Source organism: Lissotriton vulgaris, chromosome 5 (assembly GCF_964263255.1).
Source record: "Lissotriton vulgaris chromosome 5, aLisVul1.2, whole genome shotgun sequence".
Lineage (NCBI taxonomy): Eukaryota > Metazoa > Chordata > Amphibia > Caudata > Salamandridae > Lissotriton > Lissotriton vulgaris.
Window position 1 is genome coordinate 388,034,643 of NC_141693.1, and position 8,334 is coordinate 388,042,976.

At 43.2% G+C, this 8,334-nt stretch overlaps 1 pseudogene; it reads right to left on the reverse strand.

Annotated features, from left to right (window-relative positions):
* LOC147710935 (MYCBP-associated protein-like) overlaps positions 1–3,166 on the reverse strand; it is a 46,945-nt pseudogene extending 43,779 nt beyond the window's left edge.
* Positions 3,167–8,334: the final 5,168 nt, after the last annotated feature.

Below are 8,334 nucleotides of genomic sequence, written 5' to 3' on the forward strand. Positions count from 1 at the left end.
TGCCCAGAACCAGATGGCCTTTGCGTTTGGATAGTTTAATATTAAGAGTTGTACAAAGAGGCATATGGTCAATGTCATTAGAGGGGTGCACTTGAAAACTCACAAGGTTGTTCATGAGTTTTCCTAAGGCGAAAACATAGTCAATGGTGCTTATCCCCCTGAAGGTTTTTAGGAACTGAGTTGATTGTTCAAAGTTATTAGCTAAAGTATGTGCAGATAGTAGACCATGTTTTCTTAAGATATTATTTATTTGGGCACATAGGGGATTTAGGGGTGACACATGGTGTTAAATGATCCTAACTGTCTCACTCAGATTAAAGTTGCCACAAATTATTATATAGTGATCAGAAAGAATTTGATCCAAGTTGTTGCTTAGCTCGCTCAGTCTTGTTGCGCGTGCTGAGCCAAAGCAGTTGAAGTAGACATTAATCAGGAGGATCTTAATTCAGGGCATCTAAGTCTTGATGCTCGCCAGGACGAGCGCTTAAAGCATTTCATCTTGAGTTGAAATTGACTGTGTTTTTAAAAAAAAGTATATTGATAGGCCTCCAGAGGTCCACCTAAAGATGTTTTTTTTCTTACCTGCATGGTGGATGCCCTGGAAGCCAGCAATTGTTAGTGGGGCTAATGCCCATGTTTCTTGAAAACGAAGAACATCGGCTGCCATTAGCAGTATTTCAGCTGTGTTCTTGCGAGCCCAGGCACGTTCCATGACAGAAGAGATATAAATTGTTGTGGCTCTGAAGAGCGCTTCACACTACTAGGAATAGACTGGGACTTCGCTGGGTAAAAAATGGGGCACTCATTACCAGTCTGGTTGATGTTTTCCCCCAGTTTGTCCTGTGGCTATTTTCCTAATGGTGCCCCTTGTTGATGAGTAAGTGTAGGATATTTTTATGCTATCTGTCCGTAGTTGAGGGAGTGTGAGCCCGGTTCCTCTTAGTATACTGTAGGGGTGGATATTTTGGTTGGATGAATAGAGTAGCTTTCTTAGGGGGGGCTGGGTGTTTTAGTGCTTGTATTTTTGATATTCCTATGCCTCATTCCTTAAGGATGGCCTTACAGTCTAATAGGTCTTCGGCCAGTGAAGTTGTTTTTAATGTTATCAGTGTGGCTTCCCTCCTGTTGTATTCCTTATTTGTTTATTTCCCCTATGACTCTGATCACTTTACCACTGCTAACCAGTGAAAACATTCACATGTTTTTCCCCAAAAACATAATGACATTGGTGTATACCCGATTGGCTTATTTGTTGTACTGGTATGTCCCTTGTAAAGTGGTACATCATATACCCAGGCCTGTACTTTAAATGCTATTAGTAGGCTGCAGCACAGATTGTGCCACCCACAGAAGTAGCCCTTCAAACCCATCTCAGGCTTGCCAATGCAGTGCCAGCATTTGCAGTTTACTGCCACTTTGAATTGGCTTTTAAAACTACTTGCCAATCGTTAAACTCCCCTTTAATTGCATATAAGTCACCTCACGGTAGGCCATAAGTAACTCCAAGGGCAGGGTGCTATGTAAGTAAAAGGTAGGAGATAGTTCTTTATGTTGCGCATGCCCAGGTAGTGACAAACAGCCTATTTCGTTTTTCACTACTGTGAGGCCTACCCCTCTCATTGGCCAGCATGGGGAATTCCCTTAATACATGTTTTAGCTGTAAATCCTAATCAGAGAGGAGGAGTTTTTTCATGTTTCATATCTTTGGAATGGTAATGATAAATCCTCCCTACTGGTGAAGCTGGACTTAACAGTACTGTTTTAGCGAAATGCCATTTTTAGAAAGTGGACATTTCTCTACTCTTAGCTCTTTACTTACTTACAGCCTATCTTACAGCCTATCTCTAATACTTGTCTGGTTTGGGTGACAGCTACACTTTGTGCCGTCCCTCAGCCACAAACACAGGAAGGTGAGGCTCATCTGTATCCTGAGCATTCACCTGCATTCTGATGGGTATTTCTGGGCAGGGAGGAATAGGAGGGGCTCATACTTACTTTTCAATAGCGAGCATCCTGTCCACACACAAAGCACTGATTTACCCCCCCAGGGTTAGCCTTGCAGACAGGAATGGGTTGAAAGGGATCCTTGTGCACTTTAAAGAGTTCCTTTGAAGTTACACCCTACATCAAAGGCAATTTTGGGTATAAGTACGGTCTCTGCCCCCCTTAGATCAGACACTTCTGGATCTTAAGCTGAACTGAAGTACGGGCTCCGGAAGCATCGCCAGCTATGGGGTAAGGTGTGCCGGGCCATGTATCGGGAGTCCGGGGTCCGGCGCACCTACAACCAGACGACGCACCGGTGGTCCGACATCCTGGACCGGGAACATGACCTGCTCAACCTGCTTGGCATCGAGATCACTGGGCTTGGTGAGTATTAGTAGCTATTTAATCACTACTTTGTTTTCTTCTGCTCTGTGTTATGATATTGAAAATATTTGTTTTTTCCGAAAAGCAAGCTTGCTTCCGATTACATTGCAGGTAAATTATGCTTCAAAAGCTTCTGTGATTGCAGGTGCTCGCCTGCTCACTGGTGGTGCTACTATGCTTACTTGTTTTCAATTTTGTGCTCATTTGGCCTGGGTGATTATGTATGAGTGTACTTTACAGAACTGCGTAATGCTAGACACTAGAGACTCAAGTCCAGTCCTTCCTTTGTACTCCTGCCACTAAGAAGAGATAGTGGTGGTGGATTGATAGTTTGAGTATATTATGACTGGCTATTTAGTAGGACACTTTTTACTGGTCTGCAATCATGCCGGACTGTGTCTGCCACTTCGCGTGCTGCGGAGTGCTGCCTGCCAGCTAAATGGGAAACCATTTTGCCTAGTAGTTAAGGGAAAGGTGGCATATGAGGAGGGGGTCTATAAAATAAATCACACATAAAAGAAGACTGGGGAGATTCACATTTCAATATTCGTCTGTCATCTTTTGAAATACCTGTGATCTCCAATGAGGTGAACTGTAGTTTCTGGTGAATGGTGGCTGCGACCGCTCCCCCGGCTTCACCCGGGGGCCTATTGGCCTGAAGAATATAATAAATATCAGGTACTGCTGCCAGGATATCGGGGATAGACTCGGCAGTCAGCCACATTTCAGAGAGGATGAGGATATCTGGTTTATCAGAGTTGACAAGCTGGACAATTTCAAGTTGATGTTTTACCATTGAGCGGGTGTTCAGGTAGCTAATTGTAATTCCCTTTGCCTCCTGTTGCTCAGGGATAGCTGTAACTTGTGTGGCCTTGTCATTGATGGGGGACTCCCCACTGCAGGATGTGTAGGGGATTTCTGAGTGGATGTCCCTAAGTGTCAGAATCCCTACCTCATTGAGAATGGCCCGGGTCTCAGAATCAATGGTCCAGTTTCCCGTAGCCGCCTCAAGTCTGCTGACGAGTAGCTGGAAAAACGAGCATGATGTATGGCCCCTGGCCCCAGTCGGCCGCGGATGGGCATAGGCAGGCTTGCCTTTGGTGCGCCGGCAGCGCGTCCGAAGCGTGCGCCCGCTGCGCACATCAGCTGCCCGTCAAGAAATAAATATTCTCAATTTTTCTAAAATTGCGTGAAGTCTTTTTATGGTGTTCTCATTATATTACTGTCTGTGTGTGTCTAACAAGGATTATTCAGTTGAGCTTGTGCGATCCTTTCCCAACTACAGTTTCACTTTTGAAGAAAAACTAGACTGGACCACGTTCCTGGTAGGGGTGGGCAGAACTCACTGAGTTATCCAAAAACTCTGTGGGATTCCACAGAGTGCCTCAAGCAATGGAAATGTGGTCCATCATGCTAAACAAACAAAACCACTTGCAGTGCACTGTGAGTGAGACTGAGTGCACATTATCAGTGTCTCACACTCCTGCCACCTGAGGATGTCTTAAAGCTCTTTCCCAAGTGGATGCCTCAATAAACTCACATAGAGTGCATCATGAAACCACCAGAGACTGCCAGTATGTTGCTGCACCATGCATAGATGGCACAAATAAGTATAATCAACTCGCCAAACACAGTTATTATGTCTACTATCATGTGCCTGTCTCTTTTGCTGCCTGACAAACTCACTACTCTTTTCACCCCCTCTGTTACACCCTCTCACCCACAAAATGATAATCCTCCCATTTCCTTCCATGCCCCTATCTCTGATCTCGCAGTGCTCTCCTACTTGGACTGTGTTGGGCATGGCTAAAGCTTGTTCCCCTACACTCTCTCCTCACTGGACTGCCTGAGCACCTCTATGTCCAGGATGGGTCTGTTCCTGCATGTGCTAACCATTGGCACACAGCTGTCGAACTAGCGGTGACAGTGTACAGGAGCGGGGCCAGGGCACACACCACTGTCAGGAGAGCGGTAGGGGCAGTGATATAAAAGAAATACTGTCGGACATAGTCACCTCAACATGGATTGCCATGGAAATGCACATGTACAAGAGGTACGCCTGTTGCGCTGCCATCAAATATTATATATATAGATTACAAAGACAAGGGAACCCAAATGGTGATCAGAGACCTTAGGTACAAAATGTTTAAAGGAACAATGGTCCCTAACTTGGAAACATTTACAGAGATGTACAATATTTGGCTGTCCAACTGGTCATTGTCATTTAATACAAAAGTAGGAGACATACAAGTAGGAACATATATAACACTAAAACTAGAAGAGCTCAGGCAATACAGAGGTGTGGCTAAATACAACAATAAGGCCAACACATATTACATTTAGAACACACTAGCACATACTAATACAAAAGATATGGTTGTATCAGAGTGTTTAAGGTTCAAAGTCTGCTGTTACACTTCTAGCTGAATAATGTGGGTTGTAACTTTATATTTTTTACTCGTTATAGTGTATTGTTTTGTTTGTGCTTTTATGGTCAACATCCTTGGCCGAAATAAAGATGATACTGATTCATAGTGTGCACTTGGTGTGCGATTCCCTAATCTCTGCCTTTTCTGAATACGGAAACTATTGCAATGACTACATCAGGTCAAAACAAGTCCCTCAGCAAATAGGGCAGTGTCTACTCTCCCGGTTCTGGCAAACACCTTTCGTTTGCCCGATAACCAGGGTAATCGGGTATCACATGTGAGTCTTTTGTCAAAGGCTTTTGCTACTGATGCCATTTTTAAATTCGAGCAGGGCAGCAGTTGCACAGATTAAATATACAAATACCCCTTAATTCTAATCCAAGAAAATAAGGGTAATTTTCTGATTTTGAGCCAGACTTTTAAGTCTCCCCAGTCATTAATAGAATCACTACAATACATATTTTTACACATCATTGTCAACACACCACAGGATACCTCTGGGAAGACAAAACATGGCACCATTAACCACAATCATGTTCAATATGGACCAAGTGGCAGAATCATAAAACACTGAGTAATAATATAAACTACAAAATATATCACTTTCTGAGTCAAACTGGGATAAAGGTATGCACAATATTCAAAAGAACTACAAAACGAAAAGTTAGGAATGGAGTTATTCCTTTTTTTGGAATAGCCATGGTGTCTTCATTGAGTAGGAACCCTACTGGAAGGGTGGAGTATTATAAGGATGGATAGGTAGTCAAGGCTGTGGATGGGGACAAAAATCCTCAGAGTGCATGGACTGGGATAAGGAAGGTTGGAGTGTGGTAATATAAACTTCACAAACCGTTAGACAAACGAAAAGCCCTGTCAGTAATAGTGCAATGCCTTTATTTCACAAAGGCTAGGTGTGGCTAGTAACACTGCTTTAAAAACTGTAGTGCCAGAACAAAGGATAATAGGGAGGTTTATTGCGACGTCCTTCCCTGAGGAAATTATTTTTCATCTCCAAAGCACCCAGTACAAAAAGGTATGCTTTAAAAATGCGGATCTGCGCCATTATGTGAAGATTGCAGGGGTACTTCAGTATAAATGCCTCCCGTAAGATGATGATTTTCTCATTATTGAATATGTGATATCTCTTGAATTACAAGACTCTTCAATTTAGAACAGGTGTACCTTAATTGATCTCTTGTCATGGCGCTGATAAACCTTCTAGGGTTGTGGTGTCTGGTGTACATTGTAGAGCTCTCAAAAACAAAACAAGTATGTGGAGGGTCAAGGGGAATATTTAATGACCTGTCTGCTCATACCCCTATACACGATATACAACACACAATAGAGCTGACCAGGTCTAAAAAAGTGTGTAGCTGTACTGGCGAGGGTGCAAACATGGATGCATGCATGAACGCATGGTGCTGAGAATCACTGACTAGTTGAATCCCATCAGACCACCCATTCTGGTGGAGTTTACGTCATGTGGGATATTACTGATCATTCCAGAACACAACCGACCATGTAGTGCCGATATGGGAGTGGATGTCAGGAAACTAGCCGTGTTATTCATCATGAAGTGATGTATAATGAAGTGCAGTGCTTAAGTGACAAGTGAAATAAAATTGACTACACAGGCGTTTGTAAAATGTTCAAACCATACTCTTTGTGTCAAGACTTAAAAATCCGCCGGGTAATACGATTACCCTATGGCATTGTGCAATTCGGTCGACATGTTTCAGCCGATGGGGCATTACCCCGGCTTTCTTCAGGACCATAACTAGATATGCTACTGCACAGATGAGTGAAAATATTAAATCAATAAGAGAAAATGTACTAAAGAAAAGGTACATATCTACCAGAAACCATCACATTTGAATGCCCACTGGAAGGAAAGGAGAACATCTTCTTCCTACAAAACAAGGTATGTTTTTAACAGCACCATCCATCAATCAAACATCCATAAAAACACACAAGCCGCACAGACAGAACACAATTGCATGAATGATTTGCATTCAGCGTAATATGAAAAGCAAAATTGCTAGAAACAACATGAGGCATTTCCTCATGGTGTTACTCACCCAGCTTTGTGTGGGTGAAGGCCTCACCTCACCCGGCAACCGCTCAGGAGTAAGAGGCCCCGCTCTATAGTGTAGAAAAAGGAACCATGAGTGCACAGCTCTATAGTATCCAAGCCAATTGCTCTACACCCTAACCCAACAGACGTGTGATAGTTCCCCACTGTACAACCTTACAATACCTACATTGATGTCCATAGGACATAAGAAAGACACAAATCCTGTAATGCCCTTTGTATTGTAGGGCACGGAGAAGTACTAATGTCGACCTCAGATTGTGTTCTTAATAGGTCATAATAACCTGTCTCATAACCACAATATGGAATTATGTGAGCCATTAGAAACTGGTAATGGAGAGCCCATGATATGGCGCTTATCAAATATCAATTGAATAGGTCATAAGAGCCTATCACATAAACACAATATACAATTGTGTGTGCCCTTAACAGAGACACTGGGTACTGTACATAATAGGGGGCTTATCAAATATCCAATTACATAAAGTAACAAAGTCCTCAGTAGGACCATGCGTCTAATCGATTTAGAGGGCCGTCCAAAAGTCGACAGCACATAGTAACTCAACTGAACCACTCAATGAGGGTTAACTGCAGCGAGAAAACAACACAGGAGACTAACCTGTCCGTCGGTGCCTCCGATGGTAATAAGAGCGGAAGTGGAGGTATTGGTCAGAGCGCTCAACCCACTTTTATACCCGCCGGTAATTGAATGGAGAGGCAGTGATAACCGTTCACGATCAACAAACTGTTGACGACGGCGTCCAAAAAGAGACACTGCTTGTACGCGCATGCGCAATGGCCTAAATCAGACCATGGGCGCCAGTATGAGCGGAGAGACACTACTCTTGCGCATGCGCGCTTTGAGGTGAAATGCGGTTTGTTTTAATCTTTGTTTATTAAACAAACCGGAGAGGGAGGACGGCTTTAATCCTGCGGGTGCGAGTAGAATAAAGGAGACCCGAATGACTTAGGTCTAGAGGCCACCCTGGATTTAAATGCATATCCGGTTATTAGACACTAGTTATATGTCGTACGCCCAATGGTCCTTGCCACGGGAGAGATTAAACCGAAGTATCTCTTATGCAGTGTAAGTGGAATGAAGAGACTAAGCCCCAAAGTAGGAGTAAATAAGAAATGTCTATGCATCATTACTCAAAGATGTAGTTTGACATCCGCTACACAGTATTTAACATAAAAAAGACTCGACCTCAGATGAGAAACCAGTAGTAACACCCTGAAGAGTCATGTTGGATAAAGCGCAACGCGGCCATTGGAACACATCATTATGCTTATGATTTTATGACTATTGTAATTATTGCAAGTGTATAAAAAGAAGGTATCAAAATAGGTTGTCAGAACGGGGGGCATACACAATTCTGTTAGGTGAGCTTAGCTGGTGCAACCAAAAGTGCGTTGCATCCATTTACAAAAAAGACCCGCAAC